The sequence below is a fragment of the Muntiacus reevesi genome, chromosome 4, assembly GCF_963930625.1.
Source record: "Muntiacus reevesi chromosome 4, mMunRee1.1, whole genome shotgun sequence".
Lineage (NCBI taxonomy): Eukaryota > Metazoa > Chordata > Mammalia > Artiodactyla > Cervidae > Muntiacus > Muntiacus reevesi.
The window spans coordinates 90725471-90747158 of NC_089252.1; the positions used below are offsets into that span (position 1 = coordinate 90725471).

A 21688-nucleotide genomic window follows, 5' to 3' on the forward strand; every position below is an offset into this window, starting at 1 on the left:
TCTCTAGTTGTGGTACACGAGCTTCTCACTGTGGTGGGTTCTCGTTACAGAACATGGGCCCTGTAGTGTACAGGCTTCGGTAGTTGTGCACCGGCTTAGTTGTCCTGAGGCATGTGTTATCTCCCTGGATCAGAGATTGAAACGGTGCATTGCATGGCACATTCTTACCCGCTGGACCACATGGAAAGTCCCTCTTCTTAAAAAAACTTATCTTTTATTCAAGTATAGTTGAATTACAGTGTTGTGTTAATTACCACTGTACAACAGAGTGACTCAGTTGCACATATATAGATACACACACATATATACACACACACACATATATATATATACATTCTTTTCCATATTCTTTGCCAATAATTTATCTTTAATATAGTTCCCTGTGCTGTACAATAAGACTTTGTTATCTATTATATGTATACCAGTTTACATCTGCTAATCCCAAACTCCCAATCCAACCCTCTCTCTCTGCCCATTTTTCTATTGAGTTATTTGCTTTACTGGTCTCAAGTTATATGAGCTGTTTGTATATTTTGGAAATTAAGCCGTAGTTAATAGCATTGTGTGCAAATATCTTCTCCCATTCTGCAGGTTGTCTTTTCATTTTGTTCATGATTTCCTTTGCTGTACTGGACTGACTTCATTTCTGATCTTCATTTGACCATGGATTCTGACACTGTCATTTTTAGTTATAATATTATCATAATCTTCTGGCCTGTCTGGAATGTCTTGTGTGTCTGCTAAGTTCCTTGCAGCCTTTCTGAGTAGACCCTCATCACTTCATAGCCGGCCAGTATTTTCAGATCTACTTTAGTGCTATTTGTCTTCTAATTCAGTTTTGTGGATGAATGTTTCAAAGATGAGAGATGTTTCTGAGTGATCACTTCTGTATCTTCAGTCTCAGATGCTCATTATGATTCTTAAGTGACTGGCTGAAGTCATTATCAAGGCAAGAGCTATTACTTCAAGAGCTGGCAAACTTAATTCTTCTATCCGGCAAGCAGTCAACAATATGCTTCCTTTTGTACACACTCAGCAGCACAAATTCACATTAACACACATGATTTTCAGCTTCATTTCCAGTTTAAAGGTAGAAGAGGAGTGTTGTCCAGATAGAATCTATCGAATTAGATAGAGTTAGATTAGAGAGAATCTACCAAATTATAGGAGTGAGGAGTATATGGAAATCTGTTCAGTTGCCTCAAGTTTTTGAAAGATTGTGTCAAGACTTGCAATTTCAAAATGCTGGAAAGGGCCAATAAAACAGATTACAGGAGTTCCCTGGTGGTCCAGTGGTAAAGAATCTGCCTGCTGATGCAGGGGACCTGGGTTCGATCCCTGGTCTGGGAGGATCCCACATGCCATGGAGCAACGGAGCCTGTGTGCCAGAACTACTGAGCCCACATGCCCTAGAGTGATCCATGGCAAGAGACACCTTCACCCCGCAACTGAGAGTTACCCTCAGTCGCCACAACTAGAGAAAGCTCGCATGCAGCAACGAAGACCCAGAGCAGCCAAAAATAATTACTTAAAAAAAAAAAAAAACAGATTACACAAGTATTTAATTAAGTCTGAGTAAAGCAATAGCGGAAGGTGAGGGCTGGGACAAACTGGAGAACCATACCTTACTTGACTTTTTTTTTTTGAATACTTTTTTTTGAAGTGTTATACTGATCAAATAAAACAGCCAAATCACTGGCTGCCATTTGAAGTTTTCTAGTTTCTGAGGTGCAAGATTAGCACAAGACAGGGAAATACCTACAGGTCTCATAAGTTTGACCGTTGCATCCAAATGGATCCCTTCTTTTATTCCCTATTTCAGCACTCCTTTTATTCCCCTTTCAAGCACTTAGTGCAGTCTGTATGAATAGTTTCTGCTTTTAATTTGTTTTCTTGTTTATAATCTCTTTCTGTCAGTGCTAAGCTTTGTGAAGGCAGGGGCCTCATTCATTTAGCTCGTCTCTGTAATTAACCTGCACTGCCGCCGCTGCTGCCTAGTCGCTTCAGCTGTGCCCGACTCTGCGACCCCATGGACTGCAGCCCGCCAGCCTCCTCTGTCCGTGGGATTCTCTAGGCAAGAGTACTGGAGTGGGTTGCCTGCACTGGCCAGGGTGAGAGACATAATTGGGTTCAAAAATAGAAAATTGTTGAGGGGATGAAACAAAGAGTGTGATATATCTTATCCTGTGATGTATCTTTTTTATCCTGGAACCCCCCAGTGCCTGGTACAATTGTGGTGATGCAGTAAGTGTACGTTAGATGAGATGATTGGTGATGATGGTCCACCACAGATGGTTAACCACATGGAACAAATTTATACTGGGCGGGGGGCAGGTTCTCAAAATAGATGTGGTCAGTAGACTAGGGAGATACTCGGGCAGTGGACTCAGCTCTGCCAGGCAGTAAATGTCAAGTTTTATGGGTACTAATAAAGCATGACTAGTAATCAGAGCAAGCTGCTTGGCATCAGGGTTATCTGATGATGGATGAAAACAGGAAACCCAGAAAAGGTCAGCATTCCCAGGTAAAGATATGCACCCTGCCTCGGGTGAGGCTGATAATGCTAGAACTAAATCCACTGGGGCTGAAGTTTGAGTTCATACATGTGGTAAGAAGAGGAATGGTGAGAGAAAGGCCCAACAGGAGACAGGGTACTAAGATGTCCAGTATGGGTTTAGGATTCTAAAATTCCAAAAATGATCATAAGATGTAGGCAGTGTCCAGACAGGACAATTGCTAGAGCCCAGATCAGGCCTACACCAGTGTTAGTGTTGCTTGGTGTTGAGTTCTTTAATAGATTCTACCCCAACTAAGGGCTCGTTGGTGCACATCAGTACCCTTGGCTCTAGAGAGAAGAGATTCCAGTCCTAACTTTTATCCTAAGTGAGTATAAACCTAGAATGTTTAATTTGTAGGAGAATCCATGTGGGTTATTGCTTTCATATATTTAGCAATCAGGACTCTTTGATTATATAGGTAACAGAAAGATCATTCATGTTAACTTAAGTGAGAAAGAGGAAGCTCTTGGCTCGTATACATAGAGCATGCAAAGGCAGAGCAGAGCTGGCCTTGGGGTTTATTCTTTCACTAGATTTATGTGCTGTTCTCTGCTGTGACTTCACTCTTCTCTCTGGGAGAGATTTCCCTGTAGAGAACAGCGTAACCTGGTGGTGATGAACTGGGGCAGTCAGTCCCACAGCCTGGGTGTAAAGCCCACCACTCCCCTTTGACCTTAGATAAAATCATCATCTATAAAATGTGTGTAATTAATAGCACCAACATCATCAATTGTTTGCAAGGATTAAATGAGCACATAAATGTAAAATACTCAGAATGGTGCCTGGTGCATAGAAAGTACTGTGTTATTATTATTGGCTCCCAGCAACTCTGGCTCATAACACAACAGTTCTGATGCCAGAGGGTGGAGAATGATTCACCCTGCCAATGGCTGGTTAAAAACAGGTGTCTAGGAAGACTCATTAGCTGAAACTGAGACAGATGTGTTGGCCATGTAAGAGGTGCAATCTCCTATGAAAAGGGGAGAAAATTGAGAAATGAGGCATAGATGCCTCCGTCCACCACATTTTGTACTCGCCTCCCATATAGAATTGTTGCTGGGACGTGATTGCCCAGCTCAGGTCTGTATTTCCTAGCAGCTTTCCTCCTCTGCGTGGGAGATGAGGAAGTGAGAGGGGAAACCACTTGACTAGTTCTTATCCACGTCATGAGGTTGAAGTGATATGTGATCCTTCCAAACTAAGGCTTTTTTAAGAGATGGTCTTGTTTTGTCCATACTTTCTTCTTGTTATGTGATGAGGACGTTGTCCTCAATACTCTTTTACACAATGGAATCCGTTGGTTATCTTAACAAAACTGATGCCAGGCCCGACATTAGACCAGTGGTTCTTAACCAAGGGGCATTTTGGGCCCCCTAGTGGGCATTTTGCAAAATCTGAGAATATCTGTGAGAATATTACTGTTGTGTGGAGGAGTTATTGGAATCTAGTAAGCAGAGGCCAGGTATATTGCTAAACATCCTACAATGCACAGGACATTCCCCCCCACCCCCAACAAAGACTATCTGGTCTGAACTGTGGCAAGGTTTATAAACCCTGCCCTAGAGGATGGAGAGCGTAAGGCTGAGAGATGGAAGGGCCCTGGGTGCTGAGTCACTGCATCAAGGAAAGTCACCAGTCAGCCTGGAGCACCTACGTTGGAGAGTCATCTGAATGGAAAGAAGCCTCTATTGTGTTAAATCTTTGAAATTTGGGGTATTTCTGTTGGGGAGCAGCTAGCATTAATTACCTTAAGTAATATAAGAAATGTACTGAAGGAACTGTGATTATTTAACTTATGAAATGGACATATATTTTTATTGCTGTCTGCCTGGGTTGTGATATTAAATTGTGGGCCATTGTTTTAATACTCAAAATTGACCAGTAGTTCACAGCACAGATTTCCCTCACTAAAATCATGCAAATCAGTATTCAGTGATTTTACGGCATGGGAATGGATTTTAGTATATGTGCTGCCGAAGCGAGCACATGGGAATGGATTTTGAGTCTTTGGTTTGTATCATGGATGAAAAATATTTGGATTCTGACCTTAATAAGTAGGTTAGGTTTTGTTTCAAGTCAAAATTTGTTTTATTTAGGATTTCATGTTTTATTCAGTAAATGTTAAGTTAATCTTTCACATCATCTTATTGGTTATTGTTTGTAAAGAAGACAAATTAGATTTGTAAAGTAAGAGCAGAAAAAATGTTACAGATGGTAGTTTTAGTAAATATTGTAAAAATGCCAGATTCTTAAATCTGTTTGACTATATGAGTTACTGTGAATGCTTTGAAACTGGTTAATATTGAAACTCTTCAGGGATTGTGTTTTTTCAGGAATTTTAGAAGAAAGACATCAATACTCTCAGTGCCTGGAGGTGCCAGAGTCCAGGGGGACCCACCTCTCCATCTAGAGTCACCAGGGCTGGACAATTGAACACTTAACTCTTTGGCTATATTGATAGAATTAGAGATCGGCTAGGTGAGGGTCAGGGCTTCCCAGGTGGCGCTAGTGGTAAAGAACTCACCTGCCAAAGCAGAAAACCTAAGAAACATGGGTTTGATCCCTGGGTGGAGAACATCCCCTGAAGGAGGGCATGGCAACCCACTTCAGTATTCTTGCCTAGAGAATCCCATGGATAGAGGACCCTGGCGGCCTACAGTCTATAGAGTCGCAAAGAGTCGGGCACGACTGAAGCGACTTCGAACACACCCACAAAGGTGAGGGTCAATCTTGGGGCGTGTTCAGGATTTGTCAGAAGAAACGTGCTTTATTTTTTGCTGATTTGGAGCGATAAGATTGTAAGCCACATGCTATGGGCAACCATCTTACTTAAGAATGAAGTCATCATAAAGAAGAACCTAGATGGAAGATGGAGATGGAAATAGCAAGAGAGATTAGATTCTAATGACATCATTTGAATATCTAGGTCAAGTTATTGAGTCCAGCCTAAAACTTCATAGACTTTCATTAACCCACATCAGTAAAGTTACCCTTCTTGCTTAAGTCAGTTGGGTTAAGTTTTCTGTCATGTATATCTACTTTCAAGTAACATAGATGAGATATGTTGATTATTCCTACCATGATGAAATGTGTTGATTATGGCTTTGCTATGGTAGAATATATTATTATTATTATTGATTATTTGTTCCTCTCCTATGAGCTGCCATTTGCACCCATTTGCATGTGACTGGCATTAACTACCCTCTGGGAGGAGAATAGTTCTCTAATCTGTGATGTCAAGTCTGGTCATGTGACTTGCTTTGGCCAATAGAGCGTTGGAAGAAATGACATGTGCCACATCCAAGCAGAAGATTTAAGGGCAATCACATGGTTCTGCCATTTTCTCTTTCTCTATTTTTTAATCTGTCCAGTGGCCATAGATCCCAAAATGAATCCCAGAATGGAGAAGATATTTGGAGCAGAGCCTTAGTGGACCCACACATGACAAGTAGCATGATGAGAAACAATTTTACTTTGTTGTAAACTATTGATGTTTTAGTGGTATTGTTAATGAAGCGTAACCTAGCAAGAGCTGACTAATATACTTGCTATTTTTGGAGTGCTTGCCAAAATTTATAATTGAATATAAACCTAGAGCTCTTATAATCATTGACTATATCCTACAAGTTACCAGACATGAATTTGGAATGACTAGGTTTTTTTTTCTCTCTCTCTCTCTCTTTTTGGGTGTTCATACCCTAACTAGTTATATGCAGTGGTGATAGAGAATGTGTGTTTTATCTCTGTGGTTTAATAACTAATAAGCTACCAAACTTCTTTGATTCTCAATGTCCTCCTTATAATAATAATATCTTCTTCATAGGATTTTTGTGCATACAGAGTTAAACACAGTGCAAGGCACATGATAAAACACTCAGTAAATAGCAGCTACTATTTTTATCATTACAGAGGAAAGTGCCCTTACAAACTCTTTTTGATGCTTCCAGTAACAACCCTGCTTGGATGGGGTCCAAGTAAAGCCTAACCAATATTAAACACTACTTCCTAATGGGTGGCGTTCTGGAAAGGCTCCCAAAATAGTACTTTTATATTTTTATTTATTTATTTGGCTGTGCCAGGTCTTAGTTGTGGCAAGTGGGATCTAGTTCCCTAACAGGATTGAACCCAGGCCACCTGCGTTGGGAGTGCAGAGTCTTAACCACTGAACCACCAGGGAAATCTCAAGACATTACTTATAAAATTGCATCTATATCATTTCAGGAAACAGTAACTGGGAAGCATGCTGTGGAGAAAGTTGAATGAGAGTTGAGGGAATATACTGAGAAGTAGGATAGCCATTCATCTTCTGAATTTCTTTTTACTTGAAGGGAAATGAAAAGAGATCAACAATTGCTCAACCCAGAACTGAGGACAGTAGCATCTAGTTGGGGTTCTTGCACATTCTTCATTTTTGAAGAATGCCTTTTGGCAGATTTGTTTTGTTAGAAGGCACAGGTTACGTTGGTTAAACTAATTATTTAATAATCTTAGAAAAGGGGATAAGGAATTTTTATGACAGGAGTACCTCTTAGGACAAATATCTCTGAATAATAAAGAGTAAGTGTTTTGAATGATTTAGACTGAAAGCTGTCTATGTGTGTATGTTCGCATCCATGCACATATGCTTTTGGATGGTATGGAAAGGATCAGAATGTGACTTAATAGGAGGAAAGGAGGCACTGAGTTTAGATTATCTGGGAATTGGGGATGGTTCCAGTTTTTCTTTTTATATAGCTGAATCATATAGTGTGTTCAGGCATTGTGTTAGGGCCTAAAGGTATGGACTCATTCATTCTTTCAGCAAATATTTACTGATCACCTACAATGTGCCAGGCACTGTGCTAGCCACCTGGGAATACAATAGAGAATGCAATCAGGTATTGTCTGTGACCCTCAGAGAACTGAGAGTCTAAGAAGAAATGGATGATTAAATCATGACATGCATAGCTATGAATTTACAGCGGTGTTAGCTACAAGGAAGAAAAGTTAAAAAAAACATGAGGATGTTTACCGGAGGGATTTATCACTTTGCCTGTTAGTGTTAGGGGAATGATATGGTCTGATTTGTCTTTTGAAAGATTATTCTGGCTTTGTGGTTGAAAAGAAGATTCAATAGTGAGTACAGAGAATCAATTAGAAGTCTATTACAGGGATCCCAGAAAGAAACATGGTTGGCTTAGGACAGGGAGGTGATGATAGAGAAGTAAACCAGTTTCAGAAATCTTGAGGAGGTGAACTCAGTTGAGCCTGGTGAAGAATTGGATGAAAGAGAAGAGGGAAGTACTGTCAAGAATGATTCCTAGGAGAAGGAAATGGCAATCCACTCCAGTATTCTTGCCTGGAACAGTCCATGGACAGAAGAGCCTGGCGGGCTGCAGTCCACGGGGTTACAGGACTGAGCATGTGTGCACGAGGGTGGAGGGAGATGGGTCGGTAGCAATAAAGTGGTAGAACTAAAAAAAAGAAAAAAAAAAAAAGAATGATTCCTGGGTTTTAAGCTTCTCTCTCTGGTCTCTAGGACCTCATAAATGCACTATGAAAAATAAAGTGTTTGCCCAAGCATAAGCAAAGTTATGGCACAGAGAAGTGGGACTTGGAAAAAAATGTCCCATCAATGACCCTTGAGCTTAATTTCCTGAGGACTCAGTGTTTAAAGAAGATTAGAATATAATTTATTTGTTTTGTGGTATGTAGCCAAAGTCAGCACAAGTACCCAGAGTATAATGCACTGCTCAAGGGCACAATTTGAATATTCCAGCCCCAGGCCAAACTGTGAAGTCTAGTTTTGTGTGGTCCTGTAATATTCTCCATCTTCTCTCCCACCCCGAGTTAAAAAAAAAAAGAAAAGATGCTCTTTACTTTTCAGAGCTGTTTGCAGAGCCTGAGGGATATCTCATAACAGCCTGCTCTTCAAGGAATTAACTTCACAACTTAATGAAGAGAAACTTGCATGACTTCATCTATGCTCAGTGATTTTTATTTCTCAGACTGTGTTTCTGTATGGCATAGCTAGAAAAGCATACACTTATGCTAAAACATAACTGATACAATTTACAGTTTTAGAATATATAATATGTAACTTTTGGATGAGTTATAAAAGTAGACACTTAGTGGGCATTGATTAATATTACTTATAAATGTGAAAATTGAGGCCCACCAATATTAACTAACTTGCTTTTGGACTCACAGGTACTCATTAGAATTCAAAGCTTATATTTATGTCAGAACTTGTTCCTTCAACAAATATTTATTGAGTACTGTTTGCCAGGACTACTTCCAAGTAAATAATGTTACCATAATAAATTTCTTGTCCACATAGAGCTCATGTTCTACTTGGAAAGATAAATTTTAAAAAAATTGTATAATTTCATATACTACCATGAAGAATAAAATGGGGCAAGGGATAGAATGTAATCAAGCACATTAAAACAATGCTTTGTCACATTCCTTTGTGAAAGGAAGATATTTGAGCTGAGATGGGATTGATGAGAAGGAAATCATTCTAGGTAGGGAACATCAAGTGCAAAGATCCTGAGGCAGAAACTAGCTCAGCAGGTTTGACAATAAGAAAGAAAAAGTCATCTGGTGGGGATGTGGCAAATCCAATGACAAATGAAATATTTCCTGCCATATCCAGTTTCCCAGGTGGCACAGTGGTAAAGAATCTGCCTGCCAATGCAAGAGACGCAGGAGACACAGGTTCAATCCCTGGCTTGGAAAGATCCCCTGGAGTAAGAAATGGCAACCCACTCCAGTATTCTTGCCTGGAAAATCCCCATGGACAGAAGAGCCTGGCGGGTTACAGTTCATGGGGTTGCAAAGAGTTGGAGATAACTGAGCAAGCACACACTGCATCAGTAAACAAAGGATTGTAGCAGTTATCAGTGGTTGCTGCCCTCCAGCCTGAGCTGGTCTGCCCTGAGGAAACTCAGAAAGGAAAAGAATATCTGCCATCTAATAGCCATCAGACTGTAGCCACTCCCTATGGTGAGCCCTGTGGAAACTGAGGATATGAAAACACAAGATATTGGCCCTAGATAGGTGAGATGCATATCAAAAGAATGATTTCAGTGAGCCCAGAGTCTTGCATCTTCCTCCACATAGAAAAGTGCTAAATTCCTTAACTTGAGACATATGGTTTTCTTTAATGAAGGATAATCTTTTGATGTTCAGACTCCAATGGTAAAGAATCTACCTGCAATGAAGGAGACCCAGATTCAATCCCTGAGTCAGAAAGATCCACTGGAGAAGGAATGGCAACTCACTGCAGTATTCTTACCTGGGGAATCCCATGGACAGAGGAGCCTGACGGACTACAGTTCTTGGTGTCGCAAAGTTGGACACAACTGATCAACTAACACTTTCATTTTTCTTTTTTTGACGTTCAGACTACTTGTCTTTTGTTACAAAACTTTTGTATAATCTGGCTTCCCATGCACCTCCTCAGAATAGTTCTCTCAGGGTTACTTGGGATGTTGCCTCCTGGACTAGAAGTCCTAAAAATTCCCGCCAAATAAAACATAACTCTCAACTTCTAGGTTGTGAATACTCTTTAAGTCCACACCAGGAAGAAGTATATTTGAAGGCCAAGAGATTAGAAAATCTTTAGGGCTACAGTAAAGAGCTTGGATTTTATCTAAGGGTAATGGGAAGTCTTGAGAGGATTTTAAGCACTAAAGAAACATGATCTAAGTAGAATTTAAGAAGATCACCCAGTTGCCGGGTAGAATGGACAGAGTAGATATAGCAGAGTGTGAGAAGAAAGATACCTGCTGAGAAAGCGGGTGGTTTGAACCATCATTGTAGGAACAGAGATAGAGAAGTCAGTGAATTTATAATATCTTTGCGTATCAGGTGGCAGGGTTTAATGGTGGACTAGTGATAGGAGGTAAAGAGTAAAACAGAAATAAAGGCAACTTCTATGTTTTTGACTAAAGCAATTAAATTCTGAATCTCTGTAGTACTGAGGATTCAACTCCGATCACCTTGCCACTCTAGCATACTCTTCTGAAAGGCATTGTCTAATTACCTGTTCTAGTGAGGTATTTTTCCTTTTGAAGTGTTACTTTATTATTCTGCCTACAGGAAGCAGGGAGAGAGATTGATATTTATAGGTTGCCAGTGAGGATGTCTGCCTCAGTGTCCAGTTCCTTTGCTCCAGAAGAAGACAAAGAGACCAACAGCATCAACCTAACTGCCCTTCTTGTTGCCCAGTGCTCCCCTTTGTCTGCAGCCCACTTCCTGGATCTGGTGTCATGACTTGGTCAAGAAGACTTTGGGTACCCATCTGCCAGCAAGGGTTGACAGATGGGACCTGGACTATGGTCCCAGGACTGTGATGGTCTCCAGAGCCTAGAGGATGACTGCCTAGCCCCTTCGGCTCCCTGCTTCCTATAGTCAGAGCAGTTTCTAGAACTCCATGATGCGGTGGAGCTGGGTCACCACCGTGGTTTGGACAGACAACAGGGTGGGGCAAAGTGTCCCCAGGCTGCTCCGGAGCTGGCTTCAGAAGAGAGACTAAAGTCAGGCCTGTGGTTGAAATTACACATGTGTCCCTGGCAGAATTCACGTCAAGATTTATAAAAATAGATTTTATAACTTCAGCTGTACTTGGCAATGTACTTCTTGGTTGAAGATGCTTGGAGGGTCTCTAAGATCATTTCTTACTGCAGATGGAGATTTGAATTCTGACAGTGAGTGAGTTACCCTTGCCTTTTGAAAGTGTCCTGAGCAGGCACAGAAAGGAGTGTCAACCAGTCAGGATCCTGGCAGGAAAGAGGATTCACCTCTGACGGGCTTCCCTCTTAGCGTAGTTGGTAAAGAATCCGCTTGCAATACAGGAGACCCAGGTTTGATTCCTAGGTTGGGAAGATCCCCTGGAGAAGGGATAGGCTACCCACTCCAGTATTTTGGGGCTGCCCTTGTGGCTCAGCTGGTAAAGAATCCGCCTCAATGAGGAAGACCTGGTCTCAATCCCTGCGTTGGGAAGATCTCCTGGAGAAGGGAAAGGCTACCCACTCTAGTATTCTGGCCGGGAGAATTCCATGGACTTATAGTCCATGGGGTTGCAACATGACAGAGCGACCTTCACTTCACTTCACTTCTGATGGTTCATGTGAAGAGAATGAATGAAGCAACTATTTGCAGAAGTCTAGGTGGGGCTAAGGGACAATGAAAGGGCAGGAGAGTCACCAAGAGGCTGGCAGCAGGGCAAACTGTTACCACTCCAGGGGCCAAAGAAGATAAAGACAGAACTATAGTTACCTGAGCCAGGGGAGAACCCGAACCATAGAGGAGGAGCCGCCAGCAGGGGCTGGAGTGGTGGAGGGAGTGTTTGCTGCCAGACAGGTGGCCCAGAAGCGGGAGGGACTGAGGAAGTTTATTCACCCTCTCTGTTCCATCATCTCCTGCCTGCCTGTAGGGGAGAGAAGCAGGAGGAAGGGGAGGAAGGTAGATCTGGAAGAGCAGATGAAAGACCAGCAATACAAGAGGGATGTCATTATACACTCCAGATCATAGCATTGGCATTGTCTTCACTTTTTCTAAAATTTAAAGCAAATGTTTTAATTTAATTTAATTAGTTAATTTATTTTTTGGGTGCCCTTCATTGCTGCACACAGGCTTTCTCTAGTTGCAGCAAGCGGGGACTACTCTTCCTTGCAGTGCATGGGCTTCACATTGCAGTGGCTTCTCTTGTGGAGCACAGGCTCTGGGCTCACAGGCTACAGCAGTTGCAGCTCGTAGGCCATAGAGCACAGACTCAGTAGTTGTGGCACATGGGCTTAGTTCCTCCATGGTATGTGGGATCTTCCCAATCCAGGGATTGAACCCACGTCCCCAGCATTTGCAGGTGGATTCTTAACCACTGGACCACCAGGGAAGTCTTGGCATTGTCTTTAGACACATATGCACAACACACACACACATCCTTTTCCCTCTCCTCCGTTTCTTTTTATTGATTTATAATAATAATCTTCAAACCCCCAAGACACACATAAACCACTTCGGGGAAGAGTGATGGAACATGAATACTACACTATGGGGACAGTGGGGGCATCCAGGTATTCCTAGGGACAGCATGGGATGGAGCAGGGAGTGTGGATGGGGGTCCTAGCTTAGACCCTTATTGCTGGTTGGGAGTTGACTGGCAGAGTGAGAGAGGGGCTCAGGATGAATAACAAAAGTTCTCATCACAAAGACAATGGCATCTGGGGACAGAGAGGGTCAAGGTATGTGTTTCATGTAGACTAAGGGTGGGAGTCAAAATTAGCTTCAGAGACGAGCTTTCTACACAGGAAGAGATGGGTTTGAGGTGGTTTGATTTAGAGCCCCCAAGTTGGTACCTGGTCCAGTTTCTTAAGGGCTTGTTTAAGGCACAATTATATTTTTGGTTATATATCTTAGCAGCAAAAAAACTCACACAAACCAAAGTTCACATATTTATTTATAAATTGCATCTCTCCTCCACATTACCTTATTGACATACTGCGGTCAGTGCATGAACTCTGGATCTCGGATTTTTCTTCTGTTTTGAGAAGTGATTATCCTCAAAGACCTTAGAACAATGCCTGACATGAAGTCAGCTGAGTGTGGGTTACACTGCAGTAAGAAACATATCCCAAACACAAGATTTTTAAGGGTTAAACTAAAGTATATAAATAGAAGTTTACATATACATGTATATATATAAAATAAATAAGAATATATATTTCCACGCTCCATCTTGCACACCTTCCGGGGCATGCACAGTCCTCACTTTGGAGTCCTCCAGTTGAGAGTATTTGCCGGCAGACAGGCTGCTACCTTGAGTAAATTCACTTTTCCAACCTCACTCACCTCCTCTGTGATGAGGGCAGTTAATTGTGCCTGCCTTACAGGGCTGATAGAGGATTAAATATACCACATCCACGTAGCCCAGGCCCTGCCTGATGCATCTTCAGCTCAGTTCAGTCACTCAGTCGTGTCTGACTCTTTGTGACCCCATGGACTGCAGCATGCCAGGCTTCCCTGTCCATCACCAATTCCCAGAGCTTGTTCAAACCCATGTCCATTGAGTCGGTGATGCCATCCAACCATCTCATCCTCTGCCGTCCCCTTCTCCTCTTGCCTTCAATCTTTCCTAGCATCAGGGTCTTTTCGAACGAGTCAGATCTTCAAATCAGGTGGCCAAAGTATTGGAGTTTCAGCTTCAGCATCAGTCCTTCCAATGAATATTCAGGACTGATTTCCTTTAGGATTGTCTGGTTGGATCTCCTTGCAGTCCAAGGGACTCTCAAGAGTCTTCTCCAACACCACAGTTCAAAAGCATCAATTCTTCAATGCTCAGCTTTCTTTATAGTCCAACTCTCACATCCATACATGACTACTGGAAAAACCATAGTCTTGACTAGACAGACCTTTGTTGGCAAAATAATATCGTTGCTTTTTAATATGTTGTCTAGGTTGGTCATAACTTTTTTTCCAAGGAGCAAGTGTCTTTTAATTTCATGGCTGCAGTCACCATCTGCAGTGATTTTGGAACCCCCCCAAAATAAAGTCTCTCACTGTTTCCATTGTTTCCCCATCTATTTGCCATGAAGTGATGGGACCAGAGGCCTTAATCTTAGTTTTCTGAATATTGAGTTTTAAGCCAACTTTTTCACTCTCTTCTTTCACTTTCATCAAGAGGCTCTTTAGTTCTTCTTTGCTTTCTGCCATAAGTGTGGTGTCATCTGCATAGCTGAGGTTATTGATATTTCTCCCAGCAATCTTGACTCCAGCTTGCGCTTTATCCAGTCCAACATTTCTCATGATGTTCTCTGCATATAAGTTAAATAAGCAGGATGACAATACACAGTGTTGACGTACTCCTTTCCCAATTTGGAACAAGTCTGTTGTTCCATGTCCAGTTCTAACTGTTGGCTTCTTGACCTCCATACAGATTACTCAGGAGGCAGGTCAGGTGGTCTGGTATTCCCACCTCTTTCAGAATTTTCCACAGTTTGTTGTGATCCACACAGTCAAAGGCTTTGGCATAGTCAATAAAGCAGAAATAGATGTTTTTCTGGAACTCTCTTGCCTTTTTGATGATCCAGCGGATATTGATCTCTGGTTCCTCTGCCTTTGCAATATCCAGCTTGAACATCTGGAAGTTCACAGTTCATGTACTGTTGAAGCCTGGCTTGGAGAATCTTGAGCATTACTTTGCTAGCATGTGAGATGAGTCCAATTGTGCAATAGTTGGAGCATTCTTTGGCATTGCCTTTCTTTGGGATTGGAATGAAAACCGACCTTTTCCAGTCCTGTGGCCACTGCTGAGTTTTCCAAATTTGCTGGTACATTGAGTGCAGCACTTTCACAGCATCATCTTTTAGGATTTGAAATAGCTCAACTGGAATTCCATCACCTCCACTAGCTTTGTTCATAGTGATGCTTCCTAAGGCCCACTTGACTTCACATTCCAGGATATCTGGCTCTAGGTGAGTGATCACACCATCATGGTTATCTGGGTTGTGAAGATTTTTTTTTACATAGTTCTGTGTATTCTTGCCACCCTTTCTTAATATCTTCTGCTTCTGTTAGGTCTATACCATTTCTGTCCTTTATTGTGCCCATGTTTGCATAAAATGTTCCCTTGGTAGCTCTAATTTTCATGAAGAGATCTCTAGTCTTTTCCCATTCTATTGGTTTCCTCTATTTCTTTGCATTGATCACTTAGGAAGGCTTCCTTGTCTCTCCTTGCTATTCTTTGGAACGCAACATTTAAATGGGTATATCTTTCCTTTTTCTCCTTTGCCTTTTGCTTCTCTTCTTTTCACAGCTATTTGTAAGGCCTCCTCAGACAACTATTTTGCCTTTTTGCATTTGTTTTTCTTCGGGATGGTCTTGATCACTGCCTCCTGTACTATGTCACGAACCTCCATCCATAGTTCCTCAGGCACTCTGTCTATCAGATCTAATCCCTTGAATCTATTTGTCACTTCCACTGTATAACTGCAAAGGATTTGACTTAGGTCATACATGAATGGTCTAGTGGTTTTTCCAACTTTCTTCAATTTAAGTCTGAATTTGACAATGAGGTGTTCATGATTCTAGCCATAGTCACCCCCTGGTCTTGTTTTTGGTGACTGTATAGACCCTCTCCATCTTTGGCTGTAAAGAATATAATCAATCTGATTTCAGGATTGACCATCTGGTGATGTCCATGTGTAAAGTCTTCTCTTATGTTGTTGGAAGAGTGTGTTTGCTATGACCAGTGTGTTCTCTTGGCAAAACTCTATTAGCCTTTGCCCTCCTTCATTCCGTACTCCAAAGCCAAATTTGCCTGCTACTTCAGGTGTTTCTTGACTTCCTACTTTTGCATTCCAGTCCCCTATGCTGAAAAGGACATCTTTTTGGAGTGTTAGCTCTAGAAAGTTTTGTAGGTTTTCATAGAACCATTCAACTTCAGCTTCTTCAGCATTACTGGTTGGGGCATAGACTTGGATTACTGTGACATTGAATGGTTTGCCTTGGAAATGAACAGAGATCATTCTGTCATTTTTGAGATTGCATCCAAGTACTGCATTTTGGACTCTTTTGTTGACTATGAAGACTACTCCATTTCTTCTAAGGGATTCCTGCCCACAGTTGTAGATATAATGGTCATCTGAATTAAATTCACCTATACCAATCCATTTTAGTTCACTGATTCCTAAAATGTCAATGTTCACTCTTGCCGTCTCCTGTTTGACCACTTCCAATTTGCCTTGATTCATGGACCTAACATTCCAGGTTCCTATGCAATATTGTTGTTCACAGCATTGGACTTTACTTCCATCTCTAGTCACATCCACAACTGGGTGTTGTTTTTGATTTGGCTTGTCTCTTCATTGTTCTGGAGTTAGTTCTCCACTGATCTCCAGTATCTTATTGGGCACCTACCGACCTGGGGAGTTCACTTTCAGTGTCCTATCCTTTTGCCTTTTCATACTGTTCATGGGGTTCTCAAGGCAAGAATGCTGAAGTGGTTTGCCATTCCCTTCTCCAGTGGACCACGTTTTGTCAGATCTCTCCACCATGACCCGTCCATCTTGGGTGGCCCTACATGGCATGACTCATAGTTTCATTGAGTTAGACAAGGCTGTGGTCCATGTGATCAGATTGGTTAGTTTTCTGTGACTGTGATTTTCATTCTTTCTGCCCTCTGATGGAGAAGGATAAGAGGCTTATGGAAGCTTCCTGATGGGAGAAACTGATGTCAGAACTCAGTTAAATGTTGCATGTGATTATTGTCACAAAAATAGCGATCATTGTATTTAAATCAGCAAAGAGAAAAAAAATCATAATATTGTAAGATCATATATGATCAATATAAAGAAACCTGGCATATTTTTAAAACTTTTCCTAAAGCTTCTGTATATACACAGGCATATTTTGCATAATTGGAATTATAAGACGCTTACTCCTTGGAAGGAAAATTATGACCAACCTAGACAGCATATTAAAAAGCAGAGACATTACTTTGCCCACAAAGGTCCGTCTAGTCAAGCCTATGATTTTTCCAGTAGTCATGTATGGATGTGTGAGTTGGACCATAAAGAAAGCTGAGCGCTGGAGAATTGATGCTTTTGAATTGTGGTGTTGGAGAAGACTCTTGAGAGTCCCTTGGACTGCAAGGAGATCCAACCAGTCCTGAGTGTTCATTGGAACGACTGATGTTGAAGCTGAAATTCCAATACTTTGGCCACCTGATGCAAAGAGCTGACTCATTTGAAAAGACCCTGATGCTGGGAAAGATTGAGGGCAGGAGGAGAAGGGAATGACAGAGGATGAGATGGTTGGATGGCATCACCGACTCAATGGACATGAGTTTGAGTAAACTCCAGGAGTTGGTGATGGACAGTGAGGCCTGGCATACTGCAGTCCATGGTGTCACAACATATTGGACAGAGTCGGATACAACCGAGCGACTGAACTGAACTGATTGCGTATTCTGTTATGGACCTGTTAAAAACAGGTGTAAAATCTTATAGGGTCAGAATAATTTAATCACCTACCGCTATTGCTTGTCACTTGTGTTTTTTCTAAGGTTTTTCTATTTTAGACAACACTGTGATGAATAGTCTGTTTTTAACAGGCTTATTGGGATATAGTTTATGTACCATCAAACAACCCACATAAAGTGTGTGAATCACTGATATTTTAGTGTTTTCAGCGTTGTATGACCATCAGTAGAATCTAACTTTAGAACATAGTTATTGATGCACAAAGAACCTGTGCTCACGGTAATCATCCCCATGGTCAGCCCCCACAGATCCAGGCAACCACTAATCTACTTTCTATCTCTACAGGTTTGTCTATTCTGGACATTTCAGATAAACGGGATCATACAGTTATGTTGTGTCTGGAGACTGGTTTCTTTCACTTCACGTATGTTTTTTGAGGTTCACCCGCACTGTAGCACTGTCACAACATTATTCCTTTTTGTTGTCAAACATCCCATGGTGTGGATATATCATGCTTTATTCATCTATTCATGAATAATGTACATTTGAGTTGTTTCCATGATGAATAATCTTATAGATTAATCTTCACTATTTCCTTTGAATGCACTCCAAGACTTGAAAATTCTGGGTCACAAGTTCTGCCTGTTATTTCCAGACTTTTGACCATCAGTTCAGTTCAGTTCAGTTGCTCAGTCATTGCAACCCCATAGACTGCAGCATGCAAATCTTCCATGTCCATCACCAACTCCGGGAGCTTGCTCAAACTCATGTCCATCAAGTTGGTGATGCCATCCAACCATCTCATCCTCTGTCGTCCCCTTCTTCTCCTTCAATCTTTCACAGCTTCAGAGTCTTTTCCAATGAAAAGTTCTTCGTATCAGGTGGCCGAAGTATTAGAGTTTCAGCTTCAGCATCAGTCTTTCCAGTGAATGTTCAGGACTGATTTGCTTTTGGATTGACTGGTTGGATCTCCTTGCAGTCCAAGGGACTCACAAGAGTCTTCTCCAACACCACAGTTCAAAAGCATCAATTCTTCAACGCTCAGCTTTCTTTATAGTCCAGCTCTCACATCTATACATGGCTACTGGAAAAACCAAAGCTTTGACTAGATGAACCTTTGTTGGCAAAGTAATGTCTCTGCTTTTTAATATGCTGTCAGTTTGGTCATAGCTTTTCTTCCAAGGAACAAGCATCTTTTAATTTCATGACTGCAATCACTATCTGCAGTAATTTTGGAGCCCCAAAAACCAAATTTTCTCTCACTGTTTCCATTGTTTTTACCATTAAGCACTTCTAATTCAATGTTTATCTCTTTTTTTTTCATTTATTTTTATTAGTTGGAGGCTAACTACTTCACAATATTGTAGTGGTTTTTGTCATACATTGACATGAATCAGCCATGGATTTACATGTATTCCCCATCCCGATCCCCCCTCCCACCTCCCTCTCCACCCGATTCCTCTGGGTCTTCCCAGTGTACCAGGCCTGAGCACTTGTCTCATGCATCCAGCCTGGGCTGGTGATCTGTTTCACCCTAGATAATATACATGCTGTTCTCTTGAAACATCCCACCCTCGCCTTCTCCCACAGAGTCCAAAATTCTGGTCTGTACATCTGTGTCTCTTTTTCTGTTTTGCATATAGGGTTATCGTTACCATCTTTTTACATTCCATATATATGTGTTAGTATACTGTATTGGTCTTTATCTTTCTGGCTTACTTCACTCTGTATAATGGGCTCCAGTTTCATCCATCTCATTAGAACTGATTCAAATGAATTCTTTTTAATGGCTGAGTAATATTCCATGGTGTATATGTACCACAGCGTCCTTATCCATTCATCTGCTGATGGGCATCTAGGTTGCTTCCATGTCCTGGCTATTGTAAACAGTGCTGCGATGAACATTGGGATGCACGTGTCTCTTTCAGATCTGGTTTCCTCAGTGTGTATGACCAGCAGTGGGATTGTGGGGTCATATGGCCGTTCTATTTCCAGTTTTTTAAGAAATCTCCACACTGTTCTCCATAGTGGCTGTACTAGTTTGCATTCCCACCAACAGCGTAAGAGGGTTCCCTTTTCTCCACACCCTCTCCAGCATTTATTGCTTGTAGACTTTTGGATAGCAGCCATCCTGACTGGCACGAGATGGTACCTCATTGTAGTTTTGATTTGCATTTCTCTGATAATGAGTGATGTTGAGCACCTTTTCATGTGTTTGTTAGCCATCTGTATGTCTTCTTTGGAGAAATGTCTGTTTAGTTCTTTGGCCCATTTTTTGATTGGGTCATTTATTTTTCTGGAGTTGAGCTGCAGGAGTTGCTTGTATATTTTTGAGATTAATCCTTTGTCTGTTGCTTCGTTTGCTATTGTTTTCTCCCAATCTGAGGGCTGTCTTTTCACCTTGCTTATAGTTTCCTTTGTTGTGCAAAAGCTTTTAAGTTTCATTAGGTCCCATTTGTTTATTTTTGCTTTTATTTCCAGTATTCTGGGAGGTGGGTCATAGAGGATCCCGCTGTGATTTATGTCGGAGAGTGTTTTGCCTATGTTCTCCTCTAGGAGTTTTATAGTTTCTGGTCTTACATTTAGATCTTTAATCCATTTTGAGTTTATTTTTGTGTATGGTGTTAGAGAGTGGTCTAGTTTCATTTAAAATATGGAACACTTCACGAATTTGCGTGTCATCCTTGCACAGGGGCCATGCTAGTCTTCTCTGTATTGTTCCAATTTTAGTATATGTGCTGCCGAAGCAAGCACTCAGTGTTTATCTCTTACTTGAGTACATTGATGACTGTGTTCTTCATCGTTTGAACTATAAAACCTTTGTTTTCCATGTGACACCTGGAGGTATTTACAATTTCTAATATTCTAAAGAACCGTTCTCAGGGATTCTATCCTATGTTGCATGTTGGAGGCCGTGAGACAGTAATATTCCTCAAGGGAACACATTATATTTACTTATATAAGTCTTTATCATTTTTAACTAGAGATCTTCTTATCATCTGGCATTAAGGAAAATCAGCAGAGACTTGTAAGTGATAGATGGTCTCTTTGAATTGTCTCACTTTGCCCTTTAAGTATGTGTATCCCCTGCCAACCTCTTGGAAGTGGTTAACATCCAGAAAAATAATGTCTGTGTCAGTGGAATGTTGACCCAAGGTTTCACAGCACATATCATTTGGTTTATAATCTTATTTATTTAAAATATGTTATTGCTTAACTGACTTACCCCCTCCTTTAAAAATGTGAAAGTAAGTGAAAATTTGTTATCTACATGCTGTGGTTTTTAATTCAACATAGCTGTAAACTCTTGGGGTGGCCTCCCGGGTAAAATCTACTCACACATCTTCTTTATTATATGAAAGGATCCTGCGGAGAAGTCAGCTGGTGGATAAACACCAAGCTTAAGCCTCAGTCAGTGTGAATCCTGGATAATGTTTACAAATAGAATGGTCTCTGCAGCAACCGACTTGCGGCAGATAAGAGCTTGGCCTACCTTATAGCTGCATTTAATCTTTCCAAAGCCTGAAAAATATTCGTTGAATCATGGTGATTAGGACAGCTGATTTTGTCCTCACCTTCACCCCCAGATATTCTTCCTCCACTGACCTTTCTGGCCTTAAGCAACAGAGGTGATTGAAATACTCTGCCCTTTTTACAAAGACCATCCACTGCACCCCCTAAGGCTCCCTGATGTTGTCATCAGTGATGCCGATGGGTTTGCCTTGATCTTTACTTTGCTGCCTCTTGAGAACAACAGTGTACATTTATGAGAGAATTGCCTATATGTGAAAAAGTCTGGCAGGGACTCATAAGTGCTTGACCTCTCTTATGTGAGACATTTTTATATAAGATATCCAATTTCAATCTCATGGCTACCCACGAAGTCAGGCTTTCAGGACCATTCTAAGGATGGGAAAGTTGAGGCATCATTGATCTGTGCCTCCTGGCAGATGAGGTACAAAAATAATTGAAATTCAATACAGATTTGTGATTACAGCATAGGAAATACAGTTATTCTTAAAAGTAAACAAAGGTAACCCTATCGCTAAATTCTTACCTGTCAGCATCGCGCATGTCTTGGTGGCATAACCATTAAGAAATAAATGCTGCAGTGTTATACTCATTGAGGTGTGGTGTTCAGAGAATATGCCCTTAAAAAAAAAA

General features: G+C 41.3%; 1 protein-coding gene and 1 non-coding gene across 2 annotated transcripts in view; one reads left to right on the forward strand and one right to left on the reverse strand.

Annotated features, from left to right (window-relative positions):
• The window catches only part of FRMD4B (FERM domain containing 4B), a 347554-nt gene that overhangs the window by 25261 nt on the left and 300605 nt on the right, over positions 1 to 21688 (forward strand). The window lies entirely within an intron of this gene.
• On the reverse strand, positions 20172 to 20278 carry LOC136167996 (U6 spliceosomal RNA). The gene has a single exon (XR_010663164.1). It is a non-coding gene; the product is annotated as a U6 spliceosomal RNA (small nuclear RNA).